Raw genomic sequence first — 13675 nt, forward strand, 5'->3', positions numbered from 1 at the left:
TTTTTCCTTTTTTTTTTTTTTCTCCCCCCACAAACCACTAGCTTTTTGCCTCCTCAGAGGTTCTTCTTTAAACCCACAAGAACATCCTGCGTGGATCTGCAGGGACAAATGATTTCTTGAAACATACTGGTCTTAATCAGCCTAATCTTTCATGACAGGACAGAACAGCCTGGACAGCTATTAGATTTAGCACAGCTACTTGGAGCAGCACTGTTATGTCAAAATTATGCAACCTAGACTTTGATAGGCTTTGGGGATTTTCTCAGTGGTTCCTTATGAGCCTGTTGGTGCCCCTCACATTTCAATGACCACAATATGAACATTAAATGTATTTCCTTTCCCACAGCTGGATACTGTCCCATCTGTTCTGAGACAGCCAAAGTGTCAAGTAAGCCAGACAAGGCAGACAATTTTTCATGCAAATCTGTTGACTTTAGGATTTTTAAATATATGTCTTTTTAATAACCCACAGATTATCTCACAAAAAAACAGGTCATTTGCAAGAGTTCCTCCAGCAGTCCTTGGCATCGTTAGCTAGCATTGCAACGCACATATATTATTCTCAGAAGAAAACCTGGCAGAAGGACAGAAAGAAATGCCATGTATAGTCAAACTAATGGTCTAGTCTGGGATGTCGCATCTGACAGCGCTCAGCCCGGATGCCTGAGAGGGATGCACACAACTCCCCAACCAACTGCACCCTCAGAGCACTCTCCAGCTGTGTAGCACAGGTGGAAGGGGGAAAAACAGATTCAAAGCATTGCTCCAGGCAAAGGGACCAGGGTCACGTCATTCCCTGGCACCTTTGGCTTCCACATGTCCTGCCATGCTAGGGTTTTCCATCCTGTGCATGGCATTGCACGCAGGAAGGCTCTTCAGACACTGCAGCACGGCGTGGGAAGCAGTAGCAACCACAGAGTCAGGTCTCAAAATGATTTACGCAAATCTGAGGAAATAATCTGTTAAATCAATCAATGTAACAAGTAGCCAACTCCTAGTGCGTGTAGCACTCACAATTATCTTAATTCCAAAGAGCAGCCAATGTCACAGGCTCTGCTCAGCACCGGCTGTGACTCATTTACTCATCAGATCTCTTGGAGCAAGGTAGGGCTTTGAACAAAAGAAGCACCTTGTGACTATGAAACACTGCACCACGGTGATGCAAAAGAGCCTTTCTTGCATCTTGATTTTCAAACCACCATTTTAATCCCTCTTCCTTCTTAATTAAACACTCCACAATAAAACAGGCTGGAAGGAGAAGCTGGCAAAGCATCCCAAAATGGAAGCCAAAGATATTAATTGCCTTCCTGGCATGCTTCATGTGATAAATTTGCCATCGGTTAGGGATGCACAACCTCCCACCCAACAGGAGATGATGCTACCAAGCAGGAGGTTGCCCACAGCAGCTCCCAGCCTCTGGATTTCACATCCCCTACCCCAGCAGAGCCTGCTCTGGTTAGTTCTCAGAGCACACCTGGGCTTTGCCCGGGCTCTGGTGCAGGACAAAATCGAGGAGTAACCGATACCCACCCAAGACAGGCAAGTACCTCTCACTCCTTATAAATGTACGCAGACATTTGATTAATCCAGGTGCAGTTCAGTTCAGTGGTGACCTATCAGGGCTTGCAGTGATGCTGGGAATCTCACGTGGCCAGGGCAGCTGGGCTCCCCCAGCCTCCGGAGTAAGAGGAAGACAAAGGAATTGGCTGCACTGAAGATCTCTCACTCCTGCTAGCAGCTTCTCATGGGGCAGCTCTGCAGACACAGGGAAGGTTCTGCCCTTCTAGCACCAGAATTACCAAGAAAAAAGAGAACTGTACGTATACATGGAGTAAGCAAGCATCACATAGACCCAAGGCACTGTTTTAGAAAGTAGGCCTTTCCCCTTTCCATAACACATGTTTTTCCTGGGAGTAGAAGGACCATAGGTCTCTGGATATCTTGGGGACTTTGTCACTTCCAACAATCCCTCCTTAAAAAAACAAATAACCAAAAAAACCCCAAACTGATTTTCTGAAACTCTGTTTTACAGAGCTGAGTTTCTAAACTCAAAATGCGTGATGCAGAACAGCTGACTTTATGTAAGACTTGTTATTAGAAACAGTTCATTGCTGAGCTGCGATTTCATGAGATGCACCTCGTTCAGAGCACAGGCGCACGCGTACATACGTGCATGCAGAATAACCTGGCTAAAAGTGCTCAGTTTGCTGCCTTCAAGTGCCTGGGGCAGATCCTGACTCAGAGCTTCCTTCACATTATTTTCCATGGGAGGAAACGAGTTATTTTGCAGAGGGTCTGAACAGACTAGATGCCAGTTCGTTGCTGGTAAATACCATTTCCAACCTCACTTGCAGTCTCCAACAGATGTTTCTGCTTTTCAGTGTAATGGAAATTTTATGGACCATTTTCTCCTCCTCCTGTTCCCTAGGAGGGAGCATTAGACCCAAAATGCCCTCAGAAGAACAGAGGTCTCGCTCCTAAAATGCACTTCAGAGTAAAGTCTCTAGCAGATCAGGGAGACAGTCAAGCCACTCAGCTGCGGATTAGGCTCAGCTGGAGAACCAGACATCTTGGGAACAGTTGCATAAAGGTTTCACTTGTCCAGCAGCTTTCACTGGAGAACCTCCTAATGCCTCCTACAAGGTGAGCTGGAGGATAAAAAGTTTTGGCAACTGCTACGTTATTTTTACGCCCTTCTAACTTTTGGTTGGCATTCATTACAGTTGGAGAAACTGAGGCACGCGAAGTTGTTTGCTGGAGGATGCGCCGAGTCCGAGCAGAGCCAGGACTGAGTCCACGCAACGCTCATCGTGAGACAGCACTTCCTCGGAGAGAAGAGCCAAAACACAAATAGTATGGGACAGAGTTGGGGAAAATCTGCCAACGCAGACAAAGTATCGAATAAAAGGGTCTGATGTGCATCCTGAGAATCCACGTTTTCCCTCGCCAGGCTTTCATGGCTGTGGGCTCAGCGAGCTGCGTGCAAACATCAGCACCTCTCCTGCTGCTCAAATAAACCGGGCATGCTGTAATGTTCCTTAAGCAAAGGCCAAACAAAAGTTGGGGAATCCCATTGACTCACACCTGTTTTAATTATTATTTTTTTAAGGGCCCAGGACTTAGTGAATGAGAATATTATCCCATGGGGATTGAGAACACAATGGAAACAGGAAACTTTTAAAAAGCATTTCTGTGGAGATATTATCTCACTGCTGTAGGACACAAGATTTACTTAATTGCAGCCAAGGAAGTTTTAGATTACGCTTTGCAAAGTCTGCACGAAAGTCTCAGCTATCATGGGGAAGGCTCCTTGCATGACTATTTCTTTTAAGATATGTACCTTTCCCTGAACATGTTAACTGGAGGGGATTTGGTGATAATGCAAGTAGGTTCAGAATACTTCAAAGCCTTAAATTAGATTCAGGGCATCACAATCCATGATAAAGAATATAAAATTGCTTTTTTAGCAGATGACATCCTGCTTTCTCTCAGTGAAACACAAGACTCTATTCAATGCCTTAGAGAAGTTTCAGAGGCCAACAATCCTGTCTCTGGTTCTTTTTGTGTGCATAAATATGGCCAAGACAGAGGCAATGCCTCCAGGCAGCTCCCCGGCAAAATCCTTCTTAATTTTCCATGCCAATAGTCCCTAGAAGGATTCAAATCCATAAGAAGCCAAATCTCACTTCACTTAAATAAACTCATAACAGTAAGTCTCCAATCCTTTTATGTGACACACATCATGGTTTTCAAAGATGGTCTAACTCCCCATTATCTATGCCTGATTAAGTCCACTTACTGAAAATGGCTGTCCTTCTGAGTACTTCATTTTCTGCAGGGTCCCCTGGTACTTGAGCCTTTAAAAGTACTTGTTCCACCCCATTCCCCCCACCAAAAAGAAAAAAAAAAAAGATAAAAAGGGGAGAAAGAAGAGAATATTCAGCACTTTTATACAACTCTAGATGGGACCTATTTCCTCCTAATCAGGATCTAAGAATCCAAGCTCCCCACACTGCAGGAAGTAGTCCTGTGCCCCCGCTTTTTCCACTTTCCACTTCACATTCCTACTCTTGTTGCCTCCAATGTTCTCCAACTGCATGGCTGGGTCACCACGGTTTGCCTAGAGCTGTGTGCAAACCAACCACCCCACTACTGCAGGTGAGCCGGTGGGTATTTGATGGTTGAGGAGACCATCAATGACCACTTGAGCTCTTCCACCCCCATTCATGATGGAACCACGACAGCTGGGTCCCCAGTACTCACTCACTTGCCAATTCTACTGAAACGTGCTAAGGGTGTAGTAGTATCTTTGGGAGCTCTATCCCTTTACATCCTCAAACTAGGTTATTGGGTCCAAACTACGCCCATTTCAGCCCAACTTCTTGTAATCACTGTGTGGTCCCAAGGAAGTCAGGTCAATGACATGGTCATTCAAATGCGGCAAAAGGGCAAAAACGACTGCCATACCAGGTCTCTAGATATCAGGGCTTCTCCAGCGGGCCAGGGCGATATTGGCCATACCTCCAGGGACGGTTGGGCTGAAAAATGTTCAAAGTAATCTAGAAAAACATTCTTTAACTTACCATAGTAGAATTGATTCTACCACCAGTAGGTATCAGCTCCAGCCTGTAGAGCCAAGAAATACTATTAACCAAACACCACCAAGTGAAACAACCCAACCTCCTTGGATTTCTGTTCATTTAGGTAGCAGGATGCAAGGCCATCAAAACCAGATATGGGTTCAACAGCACAAGCCCTGTGAATGCACAGGTTGTGTATTACTACGTGTTCCACATTCCATACCGTGAGTCAACTGATCCCAAAATCTCCAGGTCATATCCAAGGCAATCCTTCTATACCTCTTTAATACGACGATTTACAATTCAGAACTTAAAAAAAAAGTCTCAGTTACAAGAGAGAAAGTGGAGATGTTCATGTTTATTTTGTTTTGAAGAAAGCAAAGCTCAGCATTTATATCCAGTGAATGCTTGTGGGTATGTGATTACATCTGTGCTACCAGATTTCCCTGCAACAGTGCCTCTTGTTTCCCCCAAACAATCAAAAACCCACAAACTGCATGCCAAGTGGTGATTGTCCCATGACCTCCTCTAGCTACTAAGTTCGAAGCTACTGAAAAGTTTTGACAGCTACTATGAAATGATGTAACCAATCACTTCCATGTGTTAACTTTCAAGGTATAAAAAGAGGAACCATCCTTCAAGTAACAAAAATGTTAAATAAGGATTAATCATTCAGCCTCATTACTTCTTTATTGATGCTGGCATAGCAAATTAAAGTGTTTCTGCAGCATCTCCCAAACTTCTGTGCCTTTGAACATCCCCTTACACCACAGCAGGGCTTTGAAGCTCCAACAGATCTAACAGAGACCTCAAAGAGTGTGGAAACCTGTGGCTGGGGTATAGAGAGAAAGTGAAACCTTCCCTTTTGGCAGCACCATGCATTTATATCAACTTGAAGAGCTCACAAAACACCACCTGAGGTTTCTGCAAGCCCAGCCTTCTGTGAAGTTACATAGACAAGAAAGGAGTTTGGATGAAGGTGTAAGCAAAAAATAAAAATTTGTATAGCCTCAAAATAAACAAAAAACTGTATTTTTGTTCTCACTCCAAACGGAGACTCAAAAAGGATCCTCTTTTATCCAGTTAACCTGTCCTGGTTGTTAATAAGAGAAGAGATGTCTCATGGGAACGGCTGCCCTCAATCAGCATGTGCAGCCAGTTCAAAAATAGCACTGTTTTATTTATTTTTTTAAATATAGAAACAACATCAGAAATACCTGGCCGTTCTAATGGTGGCCTGAGCAACTTTGCTGCGCTGGCTCATGGTTGCATGGCATCTGTCAAAATGCCCAGAACCTTTAGACCAGAAGGAAAACACAAAGCTATTCCCCCTCACTGCTGGCTGCCATTATCCACAAGTTACCTGCTTATTTTGCAGCAAGAAAGCCATTTGTCCTCATTTCAGAGGATAACAAACCTTTTCAGCTTCTGCATCAGCATCATACAAGACTTCCTGTAATACTGATCGTTGAAATACCTCAGCGCTTGAGCATACAACATCAGATCCATCATAAATGTAATCTTCATTTGAAGCTACAATCACTCATGGCAATGAAAATATTTCATAGGAGTTGTTTGCCTGCAAGGAATATGTATTTTTCCAAAATAAATGAAGCATACTTTGCTCTTCCTCTCAGCTTCCCCTGCCACAGCCCCCACAGCCAACCCCAAGCAGGGAAGAACAAGCTATAATGCAGAACAAAACCAAAATAAAATTGAAACCCGATAAGGCCACATTCTAAGGGAGAAGCCATGTGTGAGATATTTTTGCTTAATTATTTCAAGAAATGTATGGCCCCTTGGCTGTCACCAAGGTTGGCCTTGTCAGGCTAATATCACGACAAACTTTTGTGCAGACAATCGCTAGATACTTCAAGTATTTGAGACCAGCTAATCAGCTCGTTTCATATTCCTTTTCCCACTTTTAAACTGAAATATAGTCCTCACTGTTTGCATCATGCCCTTTTCCTGCTCGTCTCAGAGGTGTTTTAGATGTCCAGTCGCAGAGATGCGAGACTATCGCTTTGTATGCACGCACTTGCATTACTGCTGCTGCTTGCTTCAAGAGCAAGCTCTTCTAATGCTTTTCAGTCTCATCAGACCTACAGAAAATGCTATACGAGGTCTGATTGCAGATAAACAGTGATTGTAGATTATCTCTAAAGAAATAACTCAGCAGGAGGGAATTCCAGTGCCTGGGTTTCAGTCGGTCATGCCTCAGTGCCTTGTACATCTGGTTGAGAAGACAGGTGCTTTCAGTCCGAAATTATACAGGATATTGAAAAAGCACCCACTGATGATATTAGAAAGGGAGCCATTTGCTTTCCAAATAGATCGTCATCTCTGAGCTAAATGAGGGCTTAATATCTAGGGGGAATAATGGCATGACTTCTTCCTTCCTTAAACAATGTCTGTTATGTATCCCACTGTGTCGGTAACCTGTGGTATGATTTAATGCTGCTTCCATGACAGCTTCAGTGCTTTTCCTGTGGAGGAGGCAGAGAAAAGCTCAAGTACACCAGAACACCGTACTGCACAGACAGCCTCCACCTAACCGAACTACTTTACAAATGTATTAGAAATAAGCAAGAAAAAAAAAGACACCCAAGTCTGAGCTCATTAGCGAGTTTTAATATTTCTAAGTGAAGAAAATTAGAAAGGTAAGGGGTAGGGGAAATCATGGCATTACTGAATGAAGCAGCAAAAAAGACTGTCAGTAAGAGACTTTATAATTCACGCATCTGCGTGAAGTGCAAAGAGCGCTGATCTCTTGGAGAGTCTGGCAAGCAACATTGCTGAGCTGACCCTGGAAATCTGATGCTTGTGATTCAGAAGTCAAGTTAAATCATGGATTTACACCTTTAAAAATCCTTTTTTTTTTTTTAAAAAAAAACAAAACCCAAGTTTGGGTCTTTCCCCCCTCTCTATTCTGATCACTGTGGACTCTACCATCATCATGTGCGTTAGAGATAAATATTTTCAGTGATGTCAGATGTGGCACAGTTCATGAAACTGCCTTTAGATGCTCATCAGAATGAGCATAACAATATACTTTTACAGCTGCATCATTTTGGGGAACAATGGTAACACTATATACTTGTATTTCTTAGACTGGTCTGATAGAAGGAGCTACAGTACAAAAATAGTCCTATTAACACAATAAAAGGACGCGACCGTTGCATTGTCAGGAGCAATGCCGTAACTCCCTGCTGCACTGCTCTGCTAAGGCTGATACCAGTCCTGAGCAGTGTAACGCAGGAACAGATCACTTCTTAGCTGATAAGGAGGAGCTGCAAATGGTAATAGCAGGATGAAATCACACAAAGAAAATGAAAAAACTGCAGGTGAGCAAAGAAATGTGACAGCTCTTTTAGACCGTGGAATATGAAAGCAGGAAAGAAACACGGACACGTACCCCAGACAGTCCGTTTTGGGGAGGATGCTCGCGCAGGAGAATGGAAGCAGAGCTGGCTGCAGTGTTTACAAACAGCATGTGAAGAGAGAGCTTTCAACTGGAGCTGGGTGGAATGTCCCTTGAGGAAAGCGGGGGTGAAAAATTAATAAATTCTGCAAGTTAACTTCCTGGAATAACGTTTTTTAAATCTTTCTTAACAAGACAAACTGTCTCTTCTAAAATGCAAAAATAATGCCTCTGACAACAAAAGGAATATGAATACCAAACTCATCCTTCGTCTGGAGTGCTCACTATGGCAGCTACATAGCAGCTGCCTGTATAGCTGCACGCACTTGAAGACAAAGCCAAACACAGCTGCCATGGGTAAAAACTGTATCCTGTGTTATATTTTTTAAACCAAACATTCAAAGAGGTTGTAGTTTTGTGGATGCATTTAATTTCCTTTGCGCCATGGTAGCAACACTGGCATTCCCAACCAATTTGTTATACAAACAAGACATCAGACTGGTACTTGTGTTTTGTAACAGCCAGGTCCCTCACTTAATGCATGGGTAGGATTATAATATAATCATATGTATATTAATATTATATTAATAGAACAAATTGATCTTGTAGGTAATCAAAAACGCCTATCAGCTATCAAAATGAAAGCTTAGAAACTCAGGTAACCAATTAAGAAAGTGATGCAGCTCGTTCAGCTCTGCCTGTGTAAAAGCATCCCTCCTGCAAGGCCAAGGTAAACCTCACATGCAAAAAATAAACTAAAATTCAGCCTTTTTCCTTTCAAATATAAGGTCTAAATTTTCTCTTTGCTAAAGCTACCCGCTTTTGGCATTATTCTTACTACTAGGAGCAGGAATAGCGATACGATGACAAGTTATTTTTTAAGAACATGTCATTCCTTAAGTTGGGACTTTCAAACTTCGTAAGTCACAAAATTACTCCCATTAAAATGTTTATCCAAGATTAAGATTGATCAGTTGTCTCTTCATTTTGTTTTTAAGATATTTAAGCTATGTACACTCCTGTCTACCACTGTGCTATCAGCTAAAGTGGACATCCAGAAACTGGACTGGACGCCCAGGCATTTACGTCCCAAGCTCCACTTCTTGTTATGTGCACACGTACTTTTCTTGTTTATATTGCAAAAGATGAATTTCCACCCCAATGTACAGTTAGTTTGTTTACCAGAAACCGCTTCAGTCTGTATGAATTTCCTTGCAAAAATGTAGAAGAGGTCCTGTCCTCCTATACAGCCTGATGAACTATGAGGGGTTAGAGATTAAATTACCCAAACCCTTCCATTAAACTTTAACTGAAGGAAAACAAAACACCCCACTGGAGCAGAGGCAAATAGTGCTTGAAAGAGCAGATGGAGGAAGGAAGCCCCTGAATTCCAGAAGATAACTTAACCTAGCAACTTTAGTGGCTGACTGTATCGGATGGAGGAAAAAAACAAACATAAAGAGCCAGGCATATCCATCACCAGAAGAGCCCGTCCGCAGGAGCTGCTCAAGGACACAGGGAAAGTGCCTGTATTTCTTTTGCACTTTCCACCCAGCTGGTCATCGCTCCCTTGAATCGCTGTGTTCCTTGAATCGAGTGTTCCTGGGCCATGCTCAGGGTGATTTGATAGAACTGCCTCTGAGAAGTCACAGCCAGGTCCCACAATAGCTACTGGAGCCACCTCCAGGGAGCCCCCTTCAGTCCCTACCCCAAGGTTTGTGCTGGATGTTCCTGGCTCACAGCACCTCCTCTATGCCACTGCTTGCTCAGAGGCTGGAACCTCTCTGGTTGCTATTAATTTGGCAGCCCATTCCTTTAGTACCAGGGTGCTCTACTCAGGCTTAACAAATGACGAGAAAAGCTCAAGTCTTGGCCTTTGCCATCCTCAGTCTTTGAGGATGAGAGATTGTGAGTGACCAACATTCATAAACTGCTTGTAAAAGTAAGCAGAAAGGCAATCAGTCTTACCGACAGCATACAATTCTTCAGGATAATCAAAACTAGACCATCTGTGAAGTGTTGCAAAAAGTTATGAGAACATGAATTTCAACTGTCTTTGTACCACAACAGTAATAGGGGCAAAGTAATGTACATGGAGGAAAAAAATATTAATGCCACATACACAGGGGACTGAATTAGCTATTATCACTAGGAACAAAAAATCTTGCCATTAGCATGAGCGATACTTTTAAAACATCAGCACAGCGTTCAATAGCTGCCACAAAGGCAGAGAGAAGAGAATCTGGCAGAAGTTATGCTAGTCTGCTATAAAAATCCACGAGCATTGCATTCACCTCTAGAATTGCCCTTCTCTACACCTCAGGAGTTTGTAATAAAATCAGAAAAGCAATAAATAGCAATGAACGTGTTGTGTGTAAAAAGAAGAGTACAGGAACAATGACTGGAACTGGAGGTGAAGCACGAAAGCAGTTCAACTCATGAACCAAATGGAAAGATGAATAAGAAACAATTCACTTTCTCGTAACATGAAAAAATTAGGGGAAAACCAATGAAATAATCAGGCAGAAAAGTGTGTTTTCCTATACAACATCATCCAATTGTGGAACTCATTGCCATGGGACATTTTGGATGATAAATTATAAGTGGGTTCAAAAAGAGTAGAGGAAGTAACGCAGATAACGCAGCGATGGCTGTTAAACACTGGGATGGAGTTACAACAGATGAGCAAGAGCCACAAGGACAGGTCAGAGAAGCAGACGTCCCATTCTTATTTTTCTGTAAGAAAAAAAAACCTAGCTACTGTCAAAGTGAAATGGCTCCACCATTATGAGCCAAAAAGAGAAAAAAATATCAAGGAAGGAGCTTCTGGGAGGGCACCAGGATGCCCATGTCCCCTGCACCTGATCCCAGCTGACTGCGGATGGTGCTTGGGACCAGAAACCTCAGCAGTGTTTGGGGACCTCTTATCCCCGCAACCCCCTGCTGACACACCTTGGCTAGTTGTCAAAGCTCTCCAGAGATTCTCTTCTTGTGCCTCTGAAATGCCACAACTAGTAGTGCTGCTGATGCTGGAGGCTTAGATCCTCTTCCTTTTCCTTCCTCTTTTGCAGGAGTTCCTGCCTCTTCCAGACCCATTTTTACTTGCTAACAAAATTACAAGATCAAGGAGCGTCTTCGCCAGACAGGGCCTTTCTGCCAGCATTTTGCTACTGCATGTACTTGCGCAGTCCGAAATCTGCACAGACTAACTCACTAACTCATTCAACCAAACCTCTGCTACATCTTGTTTCATGTTTTTCAATGATGTGTAAGAATTCAAGACAGCTCTATTTTAAAAACGATTAGCCAAAGAGACAGGCACTCTGGTTCTTAGCTTTCTATTTAATTATATTTTAGCTGATTTAAAAGAAAAAAAAGGTTTCACAAACTAATTGAGACTTTTTCCTCATTACGAAGTGATTAAAGTGTATTAAGCCATTGCCTGACATGAAGGATTACAGTTTTAGAGTTTTGTGAAAGACTCAAAAATCACGGTCCGTCCCTGCTATGCTTACACGCCGTGTCCAGCAGCTGTGCTCTCTGGAGCCATCGCGTTGCAGGGCTCATGCGGCCACAGTTTCCAGGAATATAGTTACACATTCAGCATACGGCTCCAGATCTTCTTCCTGACTGCTACCAGTTTTAGGGCAATATGACCATTATTTACTTTGGTCCTCAAGGCTTTTGTCACATTTCCTTGTTGCCTCTCAGAATGTTCTCCTGCTTCCACCTCGCGTACCACGAGCATCCCACCATCGGCTCCCTTACACCTGCAGCACCTACATTTTCCTAAACACAGCTGGAAGCAGAGCTCACTGCGTGTACCTGCCATTCCCAGAAAAGCTGGGATCCCACTACCACACACACCAACAGGATCCTCCTGTGTGCAGTCGCCTTTCCTTTGGGACTTTGACTTCCAGAAGACCCCGATGCACAATACGGATCACAGGGCTTCACTTGCAGGAATGTGTTGGGTCTCTGGTAAACAGAGGATGACTTGTCCTTAGTTCCAGCCAGCTCTCTATCCTCCCTGTCCCCCATCCACCCACGTTAAACGTCTACGCACAGGAGACGGTCTGTAAACACGCCGTCAGAACAGCTGGCATCCAGATAATTGGGTGCTCACACTGTTGGCCAACTGATCTTAAAAGGGTGAAAAAAAGATTAGCTCGCGTTTGCCAAATACACTAAGCACAGAATACAATTAGGATGAGACATTTCATGTGTGTTTATCTTCTGAAGATCCTCGTAAACACAATAACCTATTAGCAGCCCAGACGGGCATCTTCTACCTTAATGTACCTGCACCTTCATTTCAGCAGCTGGACGAAGCACGGACTGCGGCCCCAGCTTATTTTTGTGCTTTGAGGATTCGTGGAAAAACACCAGATGCGTTACTAGGTTCACCTGTAGCTGTCGGTGTTTATGCTGACATTGTGTACTCTTTTGACCTCAATAAGCCTTTTTTTTTCCTAGTCTCTTTCAGTAGAGGATCTCAAAAAAGCAGGTGTGTGTTCACATCTGCTCCCACCCCAAGGTATGAAACCCTGTTGTGTGTTTTCCTTACCTTTACTGCCAGTGAAGTAGATGTATAAATTCTCTGTCCAGTTTTCGCTTCATTTTAAGTTTGAAATCAAGCAACTGGCAGGTAAAGTCCCTCCTGCTCTTTCAGGTTGTCTATAATAATATTCAGAAAGTCTCCCACCACCTCCCAGTATGAATCCTGGGCCTCTCTCTTAAGGATGCTGACCATGTTTTGATGTCTGAATATAGACATCAAACTCAGCAGAAGGTAACTGATAAGAGTTTAAAAGGTGATAGAAACTGACAGAAGGTAACTGATCTTTCCCCATTACGCACAACGCAGGAGTCACCCTTTCCAAAAGCTCACCAGCGCAGCCTCCTTTCAGACCCCCTCTCGGATGCGCACGTTCTGTCCCCAGTTTCCTCATCTTCCCCTCCATTACTGAATTTGTCTGTTTCAACACTTCCATTTCCTGAGTCCTCTTATGGAGGAAAAAATAAAAATCTAAGCCTAAACATTCTTGTATTTGATGGTAACACAGCCCAGACAACGCTCTCCACTTGCGAAGCGACAAACGTTAAGCCACTTAATCACCACACATTGTTTTCCCCAAATCTTGACCACAACTCTTACTACCCCCACCTTCCTTGCCTACAATTTTTACTGCTGCCTAGTGAAAAGTTACCAGAAATCTTGATCTTGAGTCACATCTTGCCATGAAGTTACTCATCCTTAATCATGTTACACCTGGACGACTGAAACTTCTGTTTAAAATATTCCAAGAACTCTCCAGCTCACTTGAGCACTCGGGGTCTGGAATGCTTTGGCCGGAATCCTCGCATTTTCCAGGAAATGGATGATATCATCCCATTATCTGTCAGCTGCGCTGCACTGCCCATCGTCCGATCTTCACAGCTCTCTGCTGATTTACTCTCTTGTCCACCCACTTGACTCCAACATGAGCAGACGCAAGAAGTTACGACAGCTTGGATAAAGTTCTGCTATTTTCAAGTATTTAGCTGAAGACATCAACATGTACCCCTATAGATCATCTTTACCCTCTTATAAGGAAAGGAAGGACAAACATCGCCCTTCTTTGGGACCCTGGGAAGGGCTGTGGTCCCCCACTACGTATGATTGATGGGACAA

General features: G+C 43.4%; 1 protein-coding gene across 1 annotated transcript in view; it reads right to left on the reverse strand.

Annotated features, from left to right (window-relative positions):
* The window catches only part of ASB7 (ankyrin repeat and SOCS box containing 7), a 58561-nt gene continuing 44886 nt past the window's right edge, over window positions 1–13675 (reverse strand). The window contains exon 6 of the mRNA XM_083849760.1: window positions 1–13675. This exon is cut by the window's right edge and continues 16938 nt beyond it. The gene's annotated coding sequence lies outside the window, so the exon portion shown is untranslated.

The sequence above is a fragment of the Anser anser genome (genome assembly GCF_964211835.1).
Source record: "Anser anser genome assembly, chromosome: 10".
Classification (NCBI taxonomy): Eukaryota; Metazoa; Chordata; class Aves; order Anseriformes; family Anatidae; genus Anser; species Anser anser.